The sequence below is a fragment of the Epinephelus moara genome, chromosome 10, assembly GCF_006386435.1.
Source record: "Epinephelus moara isolate mb chromosome 10, YSFRI_EMoa_1.0, whole genome shotgun sequence".
In the NCBI taxonomy this organism is placed as follows: Eukaryota; Metazoa; Chordata; class Actinopteri; order Perciformes; family Serranidae; genus Epinephelus; species Epinephelus moara.
In genome coordinates this window covers 4,478,080-4,490,527 of record NC_065515.1, presented here as the reverse complement: position 1 = coordinate 4,490,527, position 12,448 = coordinate 4,478,080, and the positions used below count along the sequence as shown (strand labels likewise).

The 12,448-nt window shown below is 42.5% G+C and overlaps 1 pseudogene; it reads left to right on the top strand.

Annotated features, from left to right (window-relative positions):
* The first annotated feature begins 4,894 nt into the window (after positions 1-4,894).
* LOC126396876 (uncharacterized) overlaps positions 4,895-12,448 on the top strand; it is a 21,022-nt pseudogene continuing 13,468 nt past the window's right edge.

Genomic DNA, 12,448 nt, shown 5'->3' with positions numbered 1-12,448 from the left:
CTCTTTCTGTACTTTCTGTAGGTAAAACTATCCTAAACCTGATTTTGGTATTCCACCGGGGCCAAGTCTCACTCCGAAGTCGTCGAAATCCGGCGCTTTGGCAGTGACTTGCAGCATCAGAAATGAAACGAAAAAAGGCATTCTTTAACATCGGCATGATACGCAACTGGTTGCCGCTATAGTTTAACGGTGCCCATCAGCGCTAGGAGGAAACGCGGTGGGACAAGGACGAAAGTTAATGCGGCGAAAGTCCAACTGGGGTGGGTGTGGTTGTGGTGGCTGGACTCCAACTTTCACCCGGGAGAGCAGTGTTGCGTCCTGCAAAATTCCAAAGCCAAACTCTGTTCTTTTTTCTAAACCCAACCATGTGTGTTTGTTGTTGAAGGAAAAAAAACACCAATTTGCAGTGTTGTACCGACGTAGTGCTTTTATTTTGAAAGAGACTGTATGCAAACCTTAAATTTCCTGTGAAAACAGAAGTGTATTTTGAAAGAAGACAATGCATGCAACAGGCAGAACTTGACACGCTGTCCAAGAACGTCAACAACCAACGCACACAGGGTACCTTGCACATCGTATCTGGATGTAGAAAGTCCATGACCAAAAGTCAATGTGTGACGAGGTCGGAGTGAGAATGTGTTGTCCATTGAATTTATGCAAAGTAGGGGCTGGTGTCATGAAACCAAAGTGTCTGCTGTAGGCTAGCAGACAAAAAAGATGGACTCTAAGCAGGTGTAGCCAGATGTTTACCATGTTCACTATCTTAGTTTAGCACATAGACTACAGCTGAAAAAACTGTATAGTCTGCAAACATTGGCTCACAGAACATCTGATGCTGGGATGCATATTTAAATACAAGATCCAGGGAGCCATTTCAACACTGAATTGTAGACATGATAGGTGAAGAGTTCTAAGGTGGTCATGGACCAAATTTCCAAACTTTTCCATGACTTTTCAAGGAACCTTTATAAAGACTTTGTTTTCTTGCCCCAACTGCCCAGCGTTTTTAAAACATATCAGATTCAATCTCTGTTCAAACATAATTTCAGCTGGCTGGCACACAGGAAGGGTGAAACGAACAAACTTTGTGAAATATCACAAACGAACTGTTGTTGTTTGTAATATTTATGATTTTTTTTTTTTTTTTTTTTACCTAAACAATTAATATTCCTATAATTACAATTTGACTGGTCATCAGTTACTTGAATGCTTTGTCATCCATCACTGGGGCTTCTGACAGCTGTCAATCAGCTGTCAAGCTGTCATCTGCGGCTCAGTCAAAGAATCGTCAGCTGTGCAGAGGATTGTGGGTCAGAACAGCCAGAACAGCATGCTGGCTTGCACATTGCAAAATTGGACTGGATGTAGTAGAACATCCTGGTATTTTGGCACACTGCATTTGACATACTATATGTAGGGACATACTAAATGGTAGAATAGGTGTTGGAGCGCACAGTGTCTGTGTGTTTGCTGGGCGTGGCCCTCTGAGTGTCAGCAGCTGCTGAACCTGCACACCTGAACCTCATCTACAATCAAGTCACTGCAGAATAAAACCCCGGCTCAGACATCCAGACTCTGCCAGATCGTTCCGTCTCCTCTGCAGTACAGGCATCAAGGCCAGCTTCTAGTTTTTGGACCTATTTTTATACTTTTTGGACATCAATTCACACTTTGTTCTGTGTCTCAGATTCACCACCCCAGCCTAAATCATAACCCACCACGTCCAGCCTTGTTCTCATCTCCTGCCTCGGGATTTAGACTGCTTTGCCTCCAGCTAATCTGCCTGCTCTGCTTTGCCATTCCTTTCCCACCTCAGCCATCATTTTATACCAGCCTTCAACTCCACATCTTCAAACTACAATAAACTGCCTCAAACGGTTTGCATTTGGGTCCTAAGTTGAACTTCCACAACATGTAAAGTTGTCATGAACAAGGAAATTAGTTATAGAGACCGAAACCAATTTTTGCACCAGGCTGTAAATGTGTTTATTTCAGCTGTCAATTGGCTATCTTGACATGGGGGTCTCTGGGGGATGACTCTGTTTTGGAGCCAGCCTCAGGTGGCCATTAGAGGAACTGCAGTTTTTGGCACTTCCACGTTGGCTTCATTTTTCAGCCCCTGAAGTTGCCGCTTGGTTCCAATCCATCCAGGAGAAATATTATACAGTATGAGTGAAAACTGATGGCGTTAGAAGAAAAGTCAGAGGATCACCAAAGTCATTAGGATTCATCCTCTGGGAACTATGAACGTCTGTATGAAATTTCATGGCAATCCATTCAATAGTAGATGAGATAATTTAGTCTGACTCAAAGTGGTGGACAGACAGGCAGGCGTTGGGATCCATAGAGACGGGCCGCTAGCATGGCTGAAATAAAAAATAATTGACTGGGGGTTATTATTCCCCTCATTTAATTTACCAAAACTTTATCTGATTCTAACTGATTGGATTAAACTGAATAAAATGAAAAGCTCCCCAAAGAGAGAAATAAGCATCAACGTCAGTGAGTACTGGAAAGAAAAGTAGGATATAAATAGAGCAAACAAGGTATAACAGAAAACAACCAACGACCCCAATAAAACAGATATACAAATAAAACTGTGGAGAGGAGAAACTGATTTCAGCATTTGCAGGATGTGCATAACATCAGCAGCATAATTTGAGACTAAAGGAAAATAATAAAATTGTGCGAAAAAGATACTTTTACATGTGCAACACATGATGAATGCTGATTACGATTACATCAAAGAGGCAGAGATTTTACAGGGAGTCTGTAAAACTGCTTGTTGATAGTAAATTGGTTGTATTGTGGTTTGGGATCTTTACTACTCAGCCTGGATTCTGCCATCTGACAGCTCCGCCTGTTAACTGCTTGACAGAGGAAGGAAATGTCTCCACCAAGATGACCATCTCTGTCTGTGGTTTACTGTGACAGCCAGTCGAAACTCCTCCTGAGAGAGACTATTATTCTCGGGCTCATAGCTACGAAAATAAAAAAGGCTCTGGCTACCAACTAACAATGGACGTCTGAAACATACGTCATTTTAAGTGTTAGAAATCTTAAAATCACATTTATTGTCATTTCTCTCTCTTTTTTTTAAGAAATCAAAGAGGAGCTGCATATTTGATTTTGGGCATTTGGCAAAATGAACATCTTCGTCATCTCCTCACTGCTGGGTGAGTATCACAGATTAAAACTGACTGACACCTGCCTCTTTTTAAACCAGTGAATAGCTGCATTCAGACTGGCCTTTACTGGGAAGACTCAATCAGAACCCACTTTAATGCCAAACATTGATTTACTTGAGATTTGGTGCAGAGACACGACAAATGAAATATAGAATGGGAAAAAATTCAGTGTCAAATGTTGTAGATGAATGTAAGAGATGTCACACTTCCTCTTTTAACCTCAGCCATGTTTTTCTTTTGTCCCAGGAGTGATTATTTTATGATCTTGACAAAGCATTTGGGAACTGATATTAAGATTTGCCCCTTTATAGCGATATTTGGAGTCTCTGTTGATTCCTCCCAGTTTAATTCTTCACAGTCAGACATCTTAGCCTTGACCTCTCTTCTGGCGAGACAGTGTATTTTACCTCTATGCACCATTTATTTCCCAGTGGCTTAGAGATGTTATGTCTTCTCTTAAGTTAAAAAGGTGAGAGTTTCAGTGAATGGCAGCTCTGCTATTTTCAGCTTTTACAGATTACTTCAAGTTCCTTACAAACGTTTGCCACCTAATCGTCTACCCCATCTTTTTTGTTAATCTATTTTATATTTCTTCATTCGATTTGCACCTTTACATTCCTGTTCATCATCATGTGTATGTGTATGTATTCAGTGTTGAGGTGTAATTAGTAATTAAATGACAAAATAAATGTTGCAGTAACCGAGAACAGATCTGTAATTAAATTACAGAATATTGGTGATAACAAAAGGGGTTTAAATTTCATCATATACTTTCAGTAAAAGTTTATTTGTAGAGTAAAACATTCATTGTTGCTTTATATATTTTTACAGAAGTGGATTGCATTCACTAAATAAAAAAACACGTAATTACGAGATAGGGATCTCAGGAATTCAGTTCAGCTTTAGTGCCCAGTTTAAAACATTTGTTAGAAAAATAATACAAAAGTAATAAAGTGTAATAAGTTACATTACTTTGATGAAGTAATTAAAATAGTTTAATTATGGATTACATTTTCAACAGGTAACTAGTAATCTGTATTCTATTACATTTTATTTCAACACTAAATATATTTTAAATCCTCATACACACCGCAGTTAGTGATATTTTTATTTTCTATCCAGAGACGTGTTTTGTTGTTCTTGTTGTAAGGTGGGTGGGGTCCCACTTTGAGGCCCCTGAGGATATTTATTTCACAACAAACAAAAATGGGAAACACTTGTAATTTTAAAGGACACACATCACATTTTTTCCTAGGATAGCTGCCAACTCATCCAGCCACAGGGTCCAGATTTCTCCTTAGTTCAAGGTCCACACAGTTTGATATATTCAGCATCATACTTGTGTTTTTTTTTTTTTACAAACTTAACATGTTCGTGAGTCACCTGCGGTCCATTCAGAATGGACCTGCAACCCATTTTTGGGCCACAACCAACCAGTTGGGAACCACTGGTCTAACAAAGCTCAGTCAACATTTGTGAACACAAGCTACTCTCTCTCAGAGCCAGAAACCAGTGAAGCAAGTAACAAACTGTGTCATCAAGTATAAGGTCTGGAGCTGCTCCACGGACAATGACTGGGGCGCGTTTTCTTGTTTTACGCCCAAATGAGCTTTATTTTGTTGTAGTGTTCTCAGCTCTGAAGTAGAAAATGTACCCATATACTCAGATCATCTCTCTGTGTGCTCTCATACACCTTTTCCGCCAACATGCAACAGGTTCTGGTTCCTGCACCTGATTTTGAGCCATTCAGAGCATTTACAGATCAGAAAGAGAGGACGGAGAAGTCAAGTAAGAAATCCTAAAACGAAAAACAGCACACAGTGGTCTCATTAATCAGTTAGTTCATGCTTATTTTTGAGGGGGTCAAAACAAATATCTGTAATAACAGAACAAAAGTTTGCAGGTAATTAATGTAACCTGACGCTTTGCTACTTCGGTTGTGCATTGTGCAACACCTTCTGTTGATGTCTCATCTCTCTCATGTCTTGATAACAATGGTTCTGATCAAAACTGGTGGGAACATGGGCTGGTTCGCTGGGTAGCACCAAGGTTCCAATAATCCTGAACAGAATCGATTCAAGAAACAGAGCTAATTTAGTGCGAAAGGGATGTCAGTGTCATCTACAACATCTTTCTACATTCATTGTCTATGGAACAGCTCCAGATTTTATACCCTATGACATCACAATTTCAGGTTTAGCACTGTAGTTTTACAATTTGGGAGAGTGTTGGTCATGTTTGCTAATATTTTTAGCAGAATAATATATATGAATTTTGAAAGATTTCATAACTCCCCTTTGACCGTCTGTACTTTTTTTGTATTTCCAATAAAAAGTTTATAAAACAAAACAAACAAAAAAAATCCAATTCAAATAAACATAAATATGCTATTTAAAAATATGTGGAATGCAACTGTTTAAAAAGAGAGAGCTATAGCCAAGAATGTGCAAAAATATATTCAGAGAGATGTGCAAACGTTGCACAAGAATAAAAAAATCTTTGTGTTTCCATAAAATAAAAATCTTCTACTGTTGGACGAAACAGAAGGAAGCGTCTGCAGACAGCTGTCAGAGCAGTGCTGACGTAGAGCCAGAGCTGTACTCTCTTATTTGATGCAGATATCAGTATATCAGTAGGTTATGCAGGGTTATAAATTTTACAGGGCTGTTAGCCTGCAGCTGGGACTTTCAGACAGTGCTTAATTAAAATGATGTGCACCAGCCAGAATCTGAATGGGGCTAATGGAAATGATTTGGACAGGGCCGCAAAACCGTTGTGTTGGCTATTCCATCCTTCAGTCAGTCGTGAGTTATGTTCTGTGTGACCATCGTAGTTACATTACTCTGTGTGTGTGTGTGTGTGAGTGTGTGTGGTACGGGTGTCTTAACAGGAAAGTACAGCAAATGTGTGTACATTCCTTCTGTTCCCATGGGGATGAATACGGTCTAAACAGTCTCATTAAGGAATGGGAAGCTCTCCCCTCTGTCACAGTGTGGCAGCGCTGTGACTGTGTGTGTGTGTGTGTGCGTGTGTGTGTGTTATGTGAGGAATGTGCCTCGGATGGCTTGTGTCTTCATAGCAACGTCTCTGCAGAATAACAGATTGTTGTTGTGTCTTACAGACACAAGTTTGCTGGTGTTAGATGTATTAAATCCGCCTGTAGAGATGAACTTCTTTTAAATTTTACTTATATGGTCTTGGTTATATAAACCGCAGTGGACCATAACTGCCTATCTGATGTGACACCAAGTGGGAACAAACCATCTGAGCTGCCTGTGGCGTTCGTGTTAATGCGTTTTGCTCCTGATTGGCAGAGCAGACTGCAGACTAAACATACTGTACCCAAAATGCCACCGCTGTGGCAGGAACAAGCTGTGGTAGTATATGAGGACATAAGGAGATGTGTGTGTGTGTTTTAAATGTGCTTGTGTGGAATAATGTCTCTGTATTTCAGGTGTAGCTGCATTTGTTCTCCAAGTTGCTGCATCTAAAGGTACTGTAAAAGACAATTATCACATACAGAAAGAGCGTGCACCAGTCTTACACACACACACACACACACACACACACACACACACACACACACACACACACAGCAGTATATGTGGCATGAAAAAGAAAAGACCGTAATGGAGTTTCTGTCTCCCTGCAGAGACTCTGAAGGTTAGTGTATCTGTGTGGCCTCCGGGGTCAAACATCTACCTCGGTGAGTGCGTGGTGTTGCAGTGCTCAGTGGAGTCAAACTCCAGTTTTGTGTGGAGCTACCGTTGGTTAAAACACAACCCACACACTGCTGCTGCTCCTGATCCGACCCCGAACCCCAGGCACCTGGTCTCAGGTGACAGGTACTCCATCACTGCAGTAACAAGGGAGGACGCGGGCAGCTACCGGTGCCAAGTCGAGCAATGGGAGAGCAACACCACCTCTGAGGTGCTCCTCAGCCAGCCAGCCACACTCAGTGTGTCAGGTGAGCAACAGCTACAACCTCTGCAGTGAGGCGTCAGGTTTCTCCTACCTGCACACAACCACACACAAGGGTGGAGACATTGTTTAGTCCAGGACTCACTGGCCACTTTATTAGGTACACCTTGCTGGTACCGGGTTGGACCCCCCTGTGCCTTTAGGACTGCCTTAATTCTTCATAGCATAGCTTTAACAAGTTGCTGGAAACATTCCTCAGAGATTTTGGTTCATATTGACATGATGACATCACACAGTTGCTGCAGATTTGTCGGCTGCACATCCATGATGAGAATCTCCCGTTCCACCACATCCCAAAGGTGCTCTATTGGACTGAGATCTGGTGACTGTGGAGGCCATTGGAGTGCAGCTACACACAAATTTGACCTTAAGATGGTGCTAGATGGGAAACTGAAGGGATTTCCAAAGTTATTACAGTTCATCCTGAGGGGAACATGAATGTCTGTAACAAATGTTGCAGCAACTCATCCAATAGTTGTTGAGACATTTCACTTAAATGTAAATATGCATAAATATAATAATTTTTGCCTCATTTTAAAACAGATGTGCAGTGTCAGAAAGTTAAGTTAAGTTCCAGGTGAAAGGGGCGTTAGATCCTTTGTAGATGTATTGATTATGGTCCTGTGTGACCTGTTACTCTGCAGCCAGACATACAGAACTGTTAGTGCATTTAGGGTAATCAGACACACAGGTAAAACTTTCTCTTCTTCTACTCCCTCTGTCCATCTCTGTCCTTCAGAGCTTCCTCCTTCCTCACTCCTGACTCTGACCCCCAGCACCAGACTGATCTTCAGAAGGGAGCGTTTCACTGTGCAGTGCCCCGTATCTCAGAGTAACTCCTCACGCTGGATGCTAAGGAGGTTCCCGCCAGGCCATAGAGTGAGGAACAGAGTCCTCTACACTGACTGGTGTTCACTACTAGGAGGTGCTGTCAGTGCAGATACGTGTGTGTTCACTGCTGCCAGCGGGAACAGTGGACTGTACTGGTGCGAGGCAGCCGAGGGCCGCAGCAATGCAGTCAACATCACAGTAAGCTGTGAGTCTTGTGTAACGGTCATGTTAAAGCAGCTACAAGGAGTTTTAACTGGTTATGAAACAGTCTCAGTTTGATACTGATGCCTAAATATGACCTACATAAGCAAACCAGACCATAATCAAGATGATTTGCTATTTCAATATAGTTATTTTTAATGCTTGTCCTCGGATTAGATTCCTTGTCAAATCATAACGATTTACGGCGCGCAGAATTGAGGATGGATGTTTACACTTTCCCAGGTGAAGTTTGGAAGTCAGCAGTTTGTTAGCGAGTTACAAGGAAGCAGGAGGACGTTTGTCTTAAGAGAACTGAAACAGTTTTTGACGTTATATTTTGGGGTTATGGCTTATAATTGGACAGGATCAAGAGAAAAATAAATTGACTGAATAACAAAAAAGCAAAAGCCAAAAAAGAGCATGGCCACAAACATGAGTCAACCCTGGTTGGTCACTCATGCTGCGTACCTTCTGTGCTTACACTTAACATTTTGAGTGCATAAGTGCGTTCACACTGAGAAGTATGGAAAAATGCAGTGCACTATGAGTACCCGCATGGTGCACTCAAAACGGTCAAGAAGTTGAGTGTGGAACTATGGACACTTCTCGCCCTCAATGGTCGCCATCTTGGCTGCGTAGCGGAAGAGGAGGGACCACTTTTCAAACTGGAAATGGCGGCCGAGGACTGTGTGACCGTGAACGTCACTGCGTTGTACAAATACACGTGTTTTTTGCACTAAGCACCACTATACTGTTGTCAGGTATAAGCCAGTATGTTTATTGGGTTAATTTAGCAGTCTGTAATGATTTGGTACCGCAAACGATAGCGCAATTGCTAATGCTAATGTGCTAACTAGCTAAGTTGCAGCCTTCATTTCCGTGTTTGGTTTGAGACAACACTACTCTGTCTAAATTTGCACACAACGCCAATGAGTACACAGTGCACATAGTATACTACATAGAAGCGTACTAACAGAAGTATGTGATTTGAGACACACCATCAGTGTCACATTACAGTTATTATTCTTGCATAGCCACAACTGCCTCATCGATACACACCCTGCAAACAGTTGCATCTTTCTTTCACTCGCTTTCAAAACAAATGCACCCAGGGCCGGAAACACTACCACTTTGGTCCACAGGAGCCGCCAAAATGAACACAAATTAAAACTATCTTGTAGTTGCTCTAAAGACACTGAACAACGGGGAGAAATCACAAAAGGAAGCAAAATGTCAGTGGTTTAAATGTGTTGTGTGAGTGTCTCTGTTTAAAACAAACCCAATAATAAGGATTGAGGAGTTATAGTGAAGCTGTTAACCGCGCCTACTGTCTTTGTCCCACAGATGGTACCATCATCTTGAAGACTCCTGCCTCCCCTGTACTCGAGGGCGATACAGTGATCTTGTATTGTCAGTACGCGACAGGCAATCACAGTAAAATAACTTTCTTTAAAAACGGAGCAGAAATCGTCTCTTACAGTTCCTCCAGTTCAGACAGAGTGAAGAGGATGACTATTGAGAATGTGACGCGGGAAGATGAAGGCTTGTACAAGTGTGCATCCAAGGACAGAACGATGGAGAGTCCAGAGAGCTGGTTATCAGTGAGGCCTGATCGAGGTCAGCCAAATGGATTTATTGCATTTGATGATAATATGTATTATGAGTCAGAGTGGAACAGTAAAAGATGACAATTGTTGTCTTTTAGGCAACTTCACATCTACAGATGGGACAGCAGACTCTACCAGTGGTAATATTATTTCATGTTTGCTAAACATTTATTCACTAGTTTTGGATGATAACTATTGCTAGCATCTGCAAAGTCTTTAATGATTTTTTTTTTGTAAATGTATTGTTTTTGCACTTTGCATGAACTGGGTTATTTTATTCAAGTTTCACAATTTCTTTTTGGCGCCCGCTGCTGCCAGGCATTTTAATGTTTTTAAATTTATTGAAGGTGTTTGATTATAATAATTCAGGAAAAATAGTGTCTTTCTGCTGGCTCTTCAGTGCCATCACATTACTGAAGTTTTCAGATGGGTGTAATTAAGAAAACAATTGTAAAATGATAGTGTTTCTCTACGGAACTTTTAGTGCCATCACTGTATTGAAGGTGTTTAATCTTAATTATTTGAGAAATATCTGTAAAATAACAGTGTTTCTCTGCAAAACCTTTAATGAAATCCATCCACCCATTTTCAACCGCTTATCTGAGGCCGGGTCGTGGGGCAGTAGGCTGAGCAAAGTATTCCAGACGTCATTCTCCCCAGCAACACTTTCCAGCTCCTCGTGGGGGACCCCAAGGTGTTTCCAGGCCAGACGAGATATGTAATCCCTCCAGTGTGTTCTGGGTCTGCCCCGGGGCCTCCCACCAGTGGGACGTGCCTGGAACACCTCTAACAGGAGGCACCTCCAATGGGGGGCATCCTGATCAGATGCCCAAACCACCTCAACTGACCTCTTTCGACGTGAAGGAACATCATATCTACTCCGAGCTCCCTCCAGATGTCCGAGCTCCTCCCCCTATCTCTAAGGCTGAGCCCAGCAACCCCAAGGAGGAAACTAATTTCGGCCGCTTGTATCCGCAATCTCATTCTTTCAGTCTCTATCCAGAGCTCGTGACCATAGGTGAGGGTTGGGAGGTAGATGGGCCAGTAAATCGAAAGCTTTGCCTTCCGGCTCAGCTCTCTCTTCACCACAACAGTCCAGCACAGTGCTCACATTGCTGCAGATGCTGCGCCAAACTGCCGATCCATCTCATGCTCCATTCTACCCTCACTCATGAACAAGACCCTGAGATACTTGAGCTCCCTTGCTTGGGGCAGTAACTCTCTTCCAACCTTGAGTGAAAATGTTAATTTACTGTTTTTGTACAAATGAGCCAATTAATTGTTTTTGTACTTTATTTGAACTAGTATAATTTAATTTTATTCAATGGGTTTTGTTTGGCAGTTGCTGCTGCTAGTCACTGTTCTTAAATATTTTTTTACCAGCAGTGCTAACACAAAGGCTATACTTTCTGGTAAGTAATTCTTTAAGGGTTTGTTCTCTTCATCAGGCTCCAGGTTATGGATCATTGTCTCATGTGGAATTTTACTTCTGCTCCTCATTCCCGTACCTGTATGGCTGGTTCATCGCTACAGGTCAGTCATGGTATGGATAAAATCTTCTGCCCAATTTACCTCTCACTTTCTAAATATACATGTCATTAGACTGATTATATCCCAACATAAATCACAACTCAAACAGACGATTGAGCAGGTGCTTCACAGATTATTGTATTTGTATGCAGGTACAAGACATTGTGTACCCGCAGCTGTTGGCCATTTTCTAAAGAGGAGCTACCAGTCGTGGCGCTCCCTGCGACCAAGCAGGATGCGTCAGAGGTGCAGTGGGACTTGTCCTGGATGGAGATGTCAAATCTGTTGGATAAACAATTATATCCTGGCACATAAAGGATCACTCTCACCTGAAGCACATAGGAAATACCAGATGGAGTGAAACCTGTGAGGTAGTTCAACACAGGCCTGGAATTTTCTCATTTTAGGGGCAAGGCCACTTGGCCTTTTGTGTTGTCAATTTTTTGAGGGCACAAAGGCCAAAAGCCAGGGCAGCAAGGCCATGCAGTAAAACAATGATTTTAAGTCCACGTTCATAATGAATTTAAAGGGGCAATAAGCGAAATCGTTCACCGCTAGGTTCGCTGTTGTGCACTGCCTGTAGAGCAAAACAAAGTGTGGCATGAGCCACTCCTCCCTCTGCCTCTGCTCTCCAACCTCCTAACGTTCCGGGAGCCTGCTTCTCGGCTCTGGCAAGCTCTGGCGTGGGGACATTAGTCTGCACTAGTCGGCTGCTATGCTAACGTTCCGGGAGCCTGCTTCTCGGCTCCGGTGAGCTCTGGCATGGGGACGTTAGCCTGCACTAGTCGGCTGTTATGCTAACGTTTCGGGAGCCTGTTTCTCGGCTCTGGCGAGATCTGGCGTGGGGACATTAGCCTTAGCACTAGTCGGCTGCTATGCTAACGTTCCAACCCTTCACCGTGAGCCCGTGAGCCTGGCGGGCTCCCGGCTCCCGGAGAAGAGAGGAATGTTAGCTTTAGTTCCCACAGTTACCACTAGAGCTACTACGGCTACTGGAGTAGCTTGCAGCTATGGAGCTTCTACCAGCTCTTCTAGTCACTGAGCCTCGCCTCCATTTCAGCAAATATATTACATTTATTACAGGTACCATCATCATTGAAGTAGGCAGGG